Genomic DNA, 12,455 nt, shown 5'->3' on the forward strand with positions numbered 1-12,455 from the left:
ACACACACACACACACACACCACACACACACACACACACACACACACACACACACACACACACACACACACACACACACACACACACACACACACACACACATCTTCATAACCTCATTTCTCTCTTCACAACAGCAAAGCTCTTTGGCAGCAAGTGTTGAATTCAAATGGAGCCCAATGGCAACAATCTTAAAGGGCAAACGAGCAGCAAGCAAAAGAAAACATTAGCAACAGTTGAAAGGCATTTAGAAGCTTTGAAGGCTTGGCTGAATTAAAAGGGGATAATGAATTCCAAATGAATGTTTATGTGTGGCTGTGGTGGATGCAGTGGGTCTAAGCACCACTAGGGGGTTGTGATATCCACAGTATGAAAATCGGCAGAGCATTTTCTGCTTATGAGAAGTGCTGGGCAAGCAGATGCAGGGTGAGTGGAATGGAAGACTAGTCAAGATGTTGGCGCTCATCTCAGCAGTCTGCACACAAGTCCTCGGAGACCAAAGTGATGCATTCTGTGGTGGAGTTTGGAGCTAAAAGTTGGAATAGAGCTGTGCAGAAGCTGCAGCAGCATGTAAGGCATCAGAAGTTGTCAAGAAATGCAACACGACATCACAGGGAAGATGCAGCAGAAGAAATCTGAAAACAGTACCAGTGTGTTTCTCCTTTAAGATAGAAACACAATATCCACTTTTCTTGATGCATCTAGGCCGAAGGTAAGATATAAACATACCTACAAAACAGCTGCAGTGATGAATTCTGATATTAAAAAGGCAGTCCCATAGTTTTTTTAACCAAAAAAAACGAACCTTAGACGAATGAGTTCAGCATGCCAACTCTGAAATATTTTGTTCTTGTCACAGGAAGTTGGAGACGACCGCAAAGGAGACCCGATAAAGGTAAGAATGAATGAATATGCAAGGTGCGAAGAAAAGGTGAGGATGAAATGGAAAGGGATAGAGGGAAACCGACTGTCTACAGGAACAAGTACTGAGGCTAGTTGGAAGCAGGCAGGATACCCTAACCATGTGGAAGGAGAAGACACTTGACACTTGAATTTACTGGTGTTTCCATTAACTGGTGATATTCAGTAATTGAGGCAACTGTTACAATGGCAATATAGACCTTAGGTGACTGTGCCGATGCCTGTTCAAAACACACAGGCATCAATAAACTGTTGTGAAATGTTTTTGCTGTCTGCTTTAACATTAATCCCACACATTGTTATTGTTCTATTCTGGCTCACAGCAGTCTACAAGTAAAATGCACGGTTTAATAAGGGCTTCCATCCAGTTGAGTGGAAATAGCTCAAGCAGTGACAGAGGGTGACAATTTACACCACATTAACTGGTGACAGTCTGTGGCTTCAGTCCAATGGTCAGACAGAAACAGCACAACAAGTACTGCTACTGTTTTCAAAGATTACTGCAATTAAACAGGTGGATCTGAATTGTTTTACTTTTAAACACTTTTTAAGTGAGACAGGGAGATTATATAAACATCTGAGCACATTATTACCAGCATGTCTCACACAGCGCCCTCCATAATTATCGGCACCCCGGTTAAGATGTGTTGAACGCCTTAAAATAAATTCAATTTTTATTGCAGAAGCATACTCTCACACTGAAAGTTGTTGAAAAATGTATTATAGGAGAAGATTAGGTGCTGTTTTGTTAGCAAAAGACGTTTGCACAAAGTATTAGCATCAGGGGTGCTAATAATTGTGGCAGACATGATTTGATGGAAAAGAATTACATGTGTATATGTATGTATGTATATATATATATATATGTGTGTGTGTGTGTGTGTGTGTGTATATGTATGTATGTATATATATATATATATATATATATATATATATATATATTCACATATATTTGTGTGTATACATTGTAGATTAATACTTAAGATTAACATTTTTTTGTTTATGATAAAATGTAAACATTGAACAGGAAGGTGTGTCCAAACTTTCTTGTGATGTCAGAATCAAAAAAGGCACAGCATCACTTTCCAGCAGTGGAAGATATCTTACTGATATGAAAGGCAGACAACATCAACAAGAGTCGAAATTACTTTTACAGTTAATCATACAAATTGTGATTTGACACAGTGTCGGTCAATAAAAGTCAATATTGAAGTAAACAGTCTTTTTCTAATGTCAGGGGATATTGTTTATTACTTTTTGTTTGCCTGTTGAGGAACTTTTTTGTTCACTTCAGCATTGAGGAGAAATTAGTGTGCTGAAATATTTAGTGCCCTAAATCCTAAAGTGGTCTGTTTGAAGCTGCATCTTTGACAGAAAAAATCCTTCAGACTCCCACAGGGCTCCTGGATTCTTTTGAATTACTAGCTGCTGAAAAGCAAAAATGTTGCAATGTGAAATGTTGCTTTACACTGCAAAGGTGAAAAGTGGTCCAGCTCCTCGGGCCATCGCCATGACACTGGAATTATTGGACACAACCTTGAGTGAAAAATACTTCCTCAATCACAGTTGCACTGTGTTCTGCCACATGGAGTGAAGAGGAAAGTGTTTTTACACAGATTTCAGTGCTGGTGCAGAAATTGGCTTTCTCAGTGTCCCCAAGCAGAAACTGGGTGGAATACTGTCATATATTTTACTCTGAAGCTCCTCTTGCAGTGTTTTTTTCAGCCTTTCTTGTTGATTAGTTCAACAGTTCTTGTTTTCTTAATGATGGTATCATGGGCAATCCACACATCTAAAAATACAGCCAATTAAAACATCTTTTTTTCTTTTAAAGTCTTTGCACATTGTCCACGCAGCCTGCTGGTGTTGCTGCTGCTGCCTACAATGGCAGGTGGATCTGGAGAGCTACATTTTATACCAGAGTGAAAATTACAGTGACTTCAGAGGAAAAATCAGAAAATAGTGCTTTTTTTGTTTGACTAAACTGAACAGATGAACAGTTACACCAGACCTGCCCTCACGTCCTGCAACAGTAACTTGATATCAAGGCATGTTCACGCAGTTACACTAACTGGAAAACATATGCGCACTTCATTTGGTTTTAGTGGTCACATTGTCTGAATGTGTGTGTCCATGGTCACAGCTGTATTCATCTTGTTCTTCTAGGTTTATACTGTGGGGCCTGTTTTCAGGACAGCCTCTCTAAAGTACTTGTTTTTGATCATTCATAAGAGGAAGTAATCTAATTGACAAATTAGAAGTCATACAATGGTTCAGACATGAGACACTTTGAATCATTTCAGAATTAAGTGATTTTTTCTGAGGTACAGTGGGTACTGAAAGTATTCAGACCCCTTAAAATTTTTCACTCTCTGTGTCATTGCAGCCATTTGCCAAAATCAAAAAAAATGTTCATTTTATTTCTCATGAATGTACACTCAGCACCCCATCTTGACAGAAAAAAACAGAAATGTAGAAATTTTTTCAAATTTTTAAAAAAAGAAAAACTGAAATATCACATGGTCAGAAGTATTCAGAGCCTTTGCAGCGACATTCATATTTAACTCACATGCTGTCCATTTCTTCTGATCCTCCTCAAGATGGTTCTGCTTCTTTATTGGAGTCCAGCTGTGTTTAATTAAACTGACTGGACTTGATTAGGAAAGGCACACACCTGTCTATATAAGGCCTTACAGCTCACAGTGCATGTCAGAGCAAATGAGAATCATGAGGTGGAAGGAACTGCCCAAGGAGCTCAGAGACAGAATTGTGGCAAGGCACAGATCTGGACAAGGATACAAAAGAATTTCTGCAGCACTCAAGGTTCCTCAGAGCACAGTGGCCTCCATAATCCTCAAATGGAAGAAGTTTGGGACGACCACAACTCTTCCTAGACCTGGCCGTCCAGCCAAACTGAGCAATGGTGGGAGAAGAGCCTTGGTGAGAGAGGTAAAGAAGAACCCAAAGATCACTGTGGCTGAGCTCCAGAGATGCAGTCGGGAGATAGGAGAAAGTTCCACAAAGTCAACTATCACTGCAGCCCTCCACCAGTCGGGGCTTTATGGCAGAGTGGCCCGACGGAAGCCTCTCCTCAGTGCAAGACACATGAAAGCCGCATAGAGTTTGAAAAAACACATGAAGGACTCCCAGACTATGAGAAATAAGATTCTCTGGTCTGATGAGACCAAGACTGAACTTTTTGGTGTTAATTCTAAGCGGTATGTGTGGAGAAAAGCAGGCACTGCTCATCACCTGCCCAATACAATCCCTACAGTGAAACATGGTGGTGGGAGCATCATGCTGTGGGGGGGTGTTTTTCAGCTGCAGGGACAGGACGACTGGTTGCAATTGAAGGAAGGATGAATGCGGCCAAGTACAGAGATATCCTGGAGGAAAACCTCTTCCAGAGTGCTCAGGACCTCAGACTGGGCCGAAGGTTCACCTTTCAACAGGACAATGACCCTAAGCACACAGCTAAAATAACAAAGGAGTGGCTTCAGAACAACTCTGTGACCGTTCTTGACTGGCCCAGCCAGAGCCCTGACCTAAACCCAATTGAGCATCTCTGGAGAGACCTCAGAATGTCTGTCCACCAACGTTCACCATCCAACCTGACAGAACTGGAGAGGATCTGCAAGGAAGAATGGCAGAGGATCCCCAAATCCAGGTGTGAAAAACTTGTTGCGTCATTCCCAAGAAGACTCATGGCTGTACGAGCTGAAAAGGAGCTTCTACTCAATACTGAGCACAGGGTCTGAATACTTCTGACCATGTGATATTTCAGTTTTTATTTTTTAATAAATTTGCAAAAATTTCTACATTTCTGTTTTTTTCTGTCAAGATGGGGTGCTGAGTGTACATTAATGAGAAATAAAATGAACTTTTTGGATTTTGGCAAATGGCTGCAATGACACAGAGAGTGAAACATTTCAAGGGGTCTGAATACTTTCCGTACCCACTGTATATTCACTTCTGTTATAGGCTACATAGTTTTCTCATGGAATTGATTGGATGGAATAAGAAGCAATGCCTCATTTTTCACGTTTTTTTTTTTTAAATCTCTCCTACTAATTTCTAGAAAGGTGTTATTTGGTTTAAGTTGCAGGGGAAATGTTGAGCTGTATCCATGTGCTCCATGCCTATCTAGAGACAGCTGACCTGTGTGTGACTGAAAGGCTCTCTGAGTTACACAAACAACTTGGAATTTGTCATTTGAATGTTGTCCCTCTTCTCTAAACAGTTTTTTGTGTGTGTTCTGCTGAAGAACTCACTTCATGCTAAAGGGGACCGTGGGTAATTTTTGGTGTTTGTCTGTATAAAGAAACCAGTTAATCAATTTTGGATTCACAGAGAGCTACAACCATGGCAGCCTTGGTGGTGAACAATACTGCGGTACATACTACTTGAGTAAAGCATGCCCTAATACCCTTGAAAATCTCCTCAGTGTTTTTGAAGGAACAATAAAAAAAGAAGAAAACAAGGTTGAGCAGATGAGATGGAAAATGTGAGCTGTAAGACTGCACATAACTCGAAAAAAGACACAACCCAGCAGTGAGAAGTAAATACACTGCTCAAAGAAATTAAGGGAACACTTTTAAAATGCATCATATTTCAATGTGGGGGGAAAACGAACTGGATATTAGCATTGATATGGACTGGATAATGTGTTAGGAATGAAAAGTGCCACATTGTTTGATAGGAATGAAAATGACCAACCCCCCAGGAGGGCTAAATTCAAGACACCCCAAAATCAAAGTGAAAAACTGATGTGGCAGGCTGGTCCATCTTTCTGAAATTCCTTGGCAGCAACTCAAAATGGTATTCAGTAGTTTGTATGGCCTCCATGTGCTTGTATGCATGATTAACGATGCCAGGACAAGCTCTGAATGAGACAACAGATGGTGTCCTGGGGTATCTCCTCCCAGATCTGAACCAGGGCATCGCTGAGCTCCTGGACAGTCTGAGGAGCAACCTGATGGTGTCGGATGGAACAAAACATAATGTTCCAAAGGTGTTCTATTGGATTCAGGTCAGGTGAGCATGGGGGCCAGCTAATGGTATCAGTTCCTTCATCCTCCAGGAACTGCATGAGTTCTCTTACCACATAAGACTGGGCATTGTCATGCACCAGAAGGAATCCAGGACCACTGCACCAATGTAGGGTCTGACAATGGATCCAAGGATTTCATCCTGATACCTAATGGCAGTCAGAATGTCATTGTCCAGCCTGTAGAGGTCTGTGCGTCCCTCCATGGATATGTCTCCCCACACCATCACTGACCCACCACCAAACCGGTCATGCTGAACAATGTTACAGGCAGCATAACGTTCTCCACGGCTTCTCCAGACCCTTTCATGTCTGTCACATGCGCTCAGTGTGAACCTGCTCTCATCTGTGAAAAGCACAGGGCACCAGTGGTGGACCTACCAGTTCCTGTGTTCTATGGCAAATGCCAGCCGAGCTCCACGGTGCCGGTCAGCGAGCACAGCGGGCACTAGAGGACGCTGGGCCCTCAGACCACTCTCATTACATCTCTTTCTGATAGTTTGATCAGAGACATTCACACCAGTGGTCTGCTGGAGGTCATTTTGTAGAGCTATTGCAGTGCTCATCCTGTTCCTCCTTGCACAAAGGAGCAGATACCTGTCCTGCTGATCAGTTGAGGACCTTCGACAGCCCTGTCAAGCTCTCCCAGACTAACTGCCTGTCTCCTGGAATCTCCTCCATGCGCTTGAGACTGTGCTGGCAGACACAGCAAACCTTCTGGCAATGGCACACATTGATGTTTCATCCTGGAGGAGTTGGACTGTCTGTGGAACCTCTGGAGGGTCCAGGTAACACCTCATGCTACCAGAAGTGACTCTGACCCTAGCCAAATGTTAAATGTTAAATGTTCTCGCATTTCCGGACAATTATCGGTTTGAGCGGTACCGTTTCATCATCGTTTCGAGTCCATAATCTACATAAACAACCTAATCCGTCCTCACATTTACATTACCAACCAGTCATGCTCTCACATCCAGCAGATATTGTGTGTTGCGCTGCGGTTCTTTGCATCTCCAACATTATATGAAAACTTCCATTTGCAGAGTAAGACAACTTGGAGGACGGTCAGAAAAGTGTTCCTGAACCTGAAACGACTTTTACTCATCATTGTGGTTTTCCTGGACACAAACCTGTCAGAACATCAAGGAGGAGTTCCACAGGATTGCAGGTGAATGATGTAGAGATCTGTTAAATTCATTTTAAATCATATTCTGTTAATGACATTGTGTTGCAGCCTCAGACTGGGATTAGTCATTTTCATTTCTTTTAGGATTTCCCAGTGTGATTGGCTGCATAGATGCACACACATCCCCATCACAGCTCCCTCACATCATGAACAGGAAGTCCATTCACAGCATAAATGTGCAGGTAGGCTACAGGTAGACTGATTACTGTTTCTAAATGTTAAAGACTGCATCATAGTTCAACATCTGTCATTCTCTGCACTGTCCAGATCATATGTGATGCTGCATACATCATTTCTAATGTGGAGGCCACGTGGTCTGGGTCTGTTCATGACTCCAGGATTTATGGAGAGTCTAACCTGAGCAACAGACTGCAGCATGGTCAGCAGCCCAAAGATTTTCACAATAGAATTCTCTTGTCTCCCTCCTTTAATATACTCTGATGTATCCACTATACATTACAGGAGAGTTTGATGGCCTTCTGCTGGGTGACAGGGGTTACCATGCCAACCCAGGCTGATGACCTCATACCCTGACCCTGAACCAGGCCCCCAACAGAACTTCAACCGGACTCACTGCAGGACCAGAGCCCGGGTGGAGATGACCATAGGCCTGCTGAAAGCCCGTTTCCAGAGCCTACGTCTCCTCAGGGTGACCCCTGAGAGGGCCTGTGATATTACTGTGGCATGTGTTGTTCTTCATAATATTACCACTATTAGAGGAGAGCAACACCCTGCCCTACAAACTGAAGACCCAGATGATGAGCCCGTCCACCTGCAGCTATCCAGGACAGCAGAGCAGTCAGAGACACCGTATGCAATAATCACTTTAGAGTTTAAGTCTCCATCATCACCACCTGTGAGGGATTGTAAATCTTCCCTCACTGATCAGGTGTGATTGGCTGGGTTACTCCATGGAGGCGTGCCCATGTGAGTGCAGTCCAGGTGCTGTTCATCTCCCCTGATTGGACTGAGCCAAGTGGCCTCATGGGAGGGGAGGTTGGGCTGGGGAAAATGTATTGTAGTGGGTAATTAATGTAACTTAAAGGGGTAGTTTTTAGTGTACATATGAGTTTGGAAACTGTAATGTGTTTTGTTAATAATAAATAGGCATATTTTGTATATAAATTGTAATATATTGTAAGTAATTCTGCTGCACTGCTCCTTGAATTCTACCTGTCAATGGGGCATAGTGGTTTAAGCTCACCTATATATTGGGTGTGAGGGGATTTTGAGGTGGGCCTGTTCTGTGTGCTGGGGAAATGCTGTCGGACTGCTTCGTGAATAAACATGAAGATCTGCATCCTCTGCAAGTTTCACCTTATTCTTTTCCACCATCTCAGCTGCAATAGCCATCCCGGGCAAGTAAGAGCCTCTTTTACCACCTGAATCTTACATTGTGGTGTCAGAAGTGGGATTGGTGCTGCCAAACTGAGTACGCACATCACATCAGTCATGCCACCTAAGAAGAAGAACGAGGAAAAGTTTTTGGAGGAGGGAGCCGCAGGAGGAGAACATGTGGAGTCCCAGTCCAAAGAAGAGCCTCCAGGTGCCGCGGATCTGTCCTCCATCATGTGTATGCTACAGAAATGCCTGCAGTCCCAAACCGACCTGAGCAATCGATGGAACCGGGAGACGCAGGAGCAAGAGGAACGATGGAAGCAGATGCAGGCGCAGGTCCGCCGCCTGGGTGAAAGATCGAGCCCCAGGGTTGAGGTACAAGCACCCCCCCATCCCCCACCACAGCAACAGGCCGAATCGGTACCAGTGGCACAGGAACACACTGGTAGAGGCTGGGCACAGTCGGCTATTCCCAGGTTGGAGGATGGTGACGACATTGAGCAATATCTTACCACCTTCGAACGTCTGGCCACCGCTTATCAATGGCCAGAGATGGACTGGGCAGTGAGGCTAATTCCACATCTGACTGGTAAGGCCCGTGCAGCCTATGTTGCTATGGCTTTGGAAGATTCATGTGACTATAAAAGTGTGAAAGAAGCCATTTTGACAAAATATGAAATTAATGAAGATGTATATCGCCAGCGGTTTCGTGAGCCAGACTTCCAGCCCGGGGAGACTCCACGGGAGTTCTACAACCGCCTCAAAGACTTATACCAAAAATGGATGCAGCCAGAGAAGAAGACGAAGAAGCAAGTGGGTGAAATCCTCATCTTGGAGCAGTTCTACCGTTCGCTGTCACCAGAGCTGAGAGTTTGGGTTAAGGAGCGTAACCCAACCTCGGGACGTGAAGCTGTGGAGTTTGTGGAGAACTTCCTGTCAGCCAGATGAGGACCGAAGACATTCCGGTTCGACCCATACTCCAAAGGCAGTACATTACAGGGTAGGTCTGTGGGTTTTGGCAAGGGGGTTGGTCCGGATCAGGCAGGTGGGGCGAGTAGGCCTAGAGAGGAAAATGTTGACTTGGATAAAGTTAAGCCCTCTGGTAAGGGTCTCGTATGTTTCTTCTGTGGTCAGGAAGGACACAAAAAACCTGATTGCCCTGCCAGGAAAGCTAAATCTGCCTATTTTTGTACTGTGCCTCGACCGGGAAGGGAGGAGGTTCGGGGAAATGACAAACAGCAGTTAACGGAGGTTAAAGTTAATGGGGAGCCAGCATTGGCTTTACTTGACACTAGGAGTGTGCAAACGCTAGTCAATCCCGCCATTTTGAAAAGTCAGGGCCATTTTGTTGGACCAGGCTTGGATATTTCCTGTGTCCACGGGGATCATCGCACTTACCCCACTGCTATAGTGTATGTTGAAGTGGCAGGTCAAACATATTTGCTAACAGTTGGGGTGGTGAAAAATCTCGCTCATCAGGTGATTTTAGGCCAGGATATTCCTGTATTGTCCGAGCTAGTCCAGTCTGTTAAACCTGTCTGTGTGGTGACCAGATCCCAAAGCAAAGGGCAGTCAAAGGCTGGTTTAGACATACAAAGGGGAGATGTTAATCCCCAGGAAATCCAAAGTTCTCCCCCTGTTGATCCAAATCCATTGAGTTACCTACCATTTTTTGGATCTAATGTCCCTCAGATGGGCTCCTTTAAACCTCGAAAAAGTAGACGCCAGAAAAGACGGGAAAAAATGGAAGGTACTGCAAAAATGCTAATGAAATGTATTCCAAATCCAGGGGACTCTGATATTGACATGCCTCTAAATTTTCTACAGCTCCAGAGTCAGGATGAGTCATTGCAGGAGGCCTTCGGCCAGGCAAAGCAGGAGGCTGGTGAGGCGGCCCCTAGGGAGGGTTACGTCCTGAGGGAGGGGTTGCTGTACCACCAGTCTGGGAAATCACAAGCAGAGAGGCTAGTGGTCCCCACCCAGTTACGTGAGCAGGTGCTAAAGCTGGGTCATAGCATTCCATGGGCGGGTCATCTGGGCTCCAAAAAGACTTTTGACCGGATTGCCAGTAAATTTTTTTGGCCTGGTCTCCAGTCCGCAGTAAAGAACTTTTGTCAGTCATGTCCTGTTTGTCAGCTCTTTGCTAATAAGAATGTCCCTAAATATCCACTTCAGCCACTTCCCATTATTGATGTTCCTTTCAGTAGGATAGCCATGGATATAGTGGGGCCTCTAGAAAGGTCACAGTCAGGGAACCGGTTTATTCTCACTATTTGTGACTATGCTACTCGCTACCCTGAGGCATTCCCCTTAAGGGATATTACAGCTAAGCAGATAGCCTACGCTCTTCTTCAGCTCTTCTCTAGAGTAGGATTTCCTTTTGAGATCTTAACAGATCAGGGTACAAACTTTCTGTCCAACACTCTAAAGCAGGTGTACAGGCTGTTGGGTATTAAGAGTATCCGGACCACGCCTTACCACCCACAGACTGATGGACTTTGTGAGCGGTATAACAGGACCCTAAAAAGCATGTTGAAGAAGGTTGTTTCCATCAGTGGCAAAGACTGGGATAAATGGTTACCTTATCTTCTTTTCGCTTACCGTGAAGTTCCACAGGCGTCCACAGGGTTCTCGCCGTTCGAACTCCTCTATGGTCGTCAGGTCCGGGGGCCTCTGGATGTCCTGCAGGAGTCCTGGATTGGGAAACCAGAGGGGACAGCAACTAACATCCTCACCTATGTCCTTAAAATGCGTGACAAGATGGAACAGTCGACACAGCTGGTGAGGAGAGAGATGGCGAAAGTACAGCAGAACCAGAAAACCTGGTACGATCGCGCTGCAAGACAGAGGTCCTTCAAACCAGGTCAGCAAGTTCTGTTATTGTTACCTACCTCTGAAAATAAGCTACTGGCAAAATGGAAGGGTCCATATACAGTGCTGAGAAAGCAGAGTGACACTGTCTACGAAATAGACATGCCTGAGCGGAGGAACAAAAAACAGACTTTTCACATTAATTTATTGAAAGAGTGGAAGACTCGAGATCCCCCCCCTAGCCCACAGTTTTATGTTCGGGCTGTGCCGGAGGAAGATGAGGAGGGTGAGTTTACTCCAGCAAAGCCTTCAGCCACACAAATTGACTTGTCCCATCTCCCTCCTATACAGCAGCAGGAGCTGGAAGCCATCATCTCCCCTGACCTCTTTAAGGAGAAGCCAGGGACCACAGATCTGGTGTACCATGACATTCAGCTGACAGACAGCACCCCCATCAGGCAGAGGATGTACCGCATCCCGGAGAGGATGGTGCCAGTTCTATTAGAGGAGATTGAGACCATGCTTGAACTGGGAGTGATAGAGCCATCCACCAGTGAGTGGAGCAATCCTGTTGTACTGGTCATCAAGAAGGACGGGAGCATTCGCTTTTGCATCGACTTCAGGAGGGTAAATGCACAGTCAAAATTTGATGCCTTTCCTTTGCCCAGGTTAGATGATCTGATAGAGCGGGTTGGCCAGTCCCAGTTCATCAGTACCCTGGACTTGTGTAAGGGGTACTGGCAAGTGCCTCTCGCGGATGCTGCCAAGCCCCTCACCGCCTTCAGGACCCCCCATGGACTGTGGCAGTTCACAAAGATGCCTTTTGGCCTCCATGGGGCTCCTGCGACGTTTCAAAGACTGATGAACCAGGTGTTGGCAGGTATGGAGTCATTTTCTGGAGCATACCTTGATGATGTTATCATTTTCAGCAACTCATGGCAGGAACACCTGGGGCATCTAAAAGCCGTTCTTGGCCGAATCAAGCAAGCTGGCCTGACGATAAACCCAAAGAAATGTTCTTTGGCCAGGCGGGAGCTGCAATACCTGGGGCATGTCCTGGGCAATGGGGTGATCCGGCCAGTCAAGGACAAGGTGGAGGCGGTGCAAGCGGCTGAGAGACCAACCACCAGGAAGCAGGTCCGCTCCTTCCTGGGC

The 12,455-nt window shown here is 45.1% G+C and overlaps 2 long non-coding RNA genes across 2 annotated transcripts in view; both read left to right on the top strand.

The window, feature by feature from the left end:
- The first annotated feature begins 366 nt into the window (after window positions 1–366).
- LOC127535699 (uncharacterized) overlaps window positions 367–12,455 on the top strand; it is an 89,431-nt gene continuing 77,342 nt past the window's right edge. The window contains exons 1-2 of the long non-coding RNA XR_007944555.1: window positions 367–709; window positions 857–892. This is a non-coding gene — a long non-coding RNA (uncharacterized LOC127535699). The remainder of the gene's footprint in view (window positions 710–856; window positions 893–12,455) is intronic.
- On the top strand, window positions 7,014–7,868 carry LOC127535689 (uncharacterized). Its single transcript, XR_007944543.1, has 3 exons — window positions 7,014–7,133; window positions 7,236–7,530; window positions 7,614–7,868. It is a non-coding gene; the product is annotated as an uncharacterized LOC127535689 (long non-coding RNA).

This window comes from Acanthochromis polyacanthus, chromosome 10 (assembly GCF_021347895.1).
Source record: "Acanthochromis polyacanthus isolate Apoly-LR-REF ecotype Palm Island chromosome 10, KAUST_Apoly_ChrSc, whole genome shotgun sequence".
Classification (NCBI taxonomy): domain Eukaryota; kingdom Metazoa; phylum Chordata; class Actinopteri; family Pomacentridae; genus Acanthochromis; species Acanthochromis polyacanthus.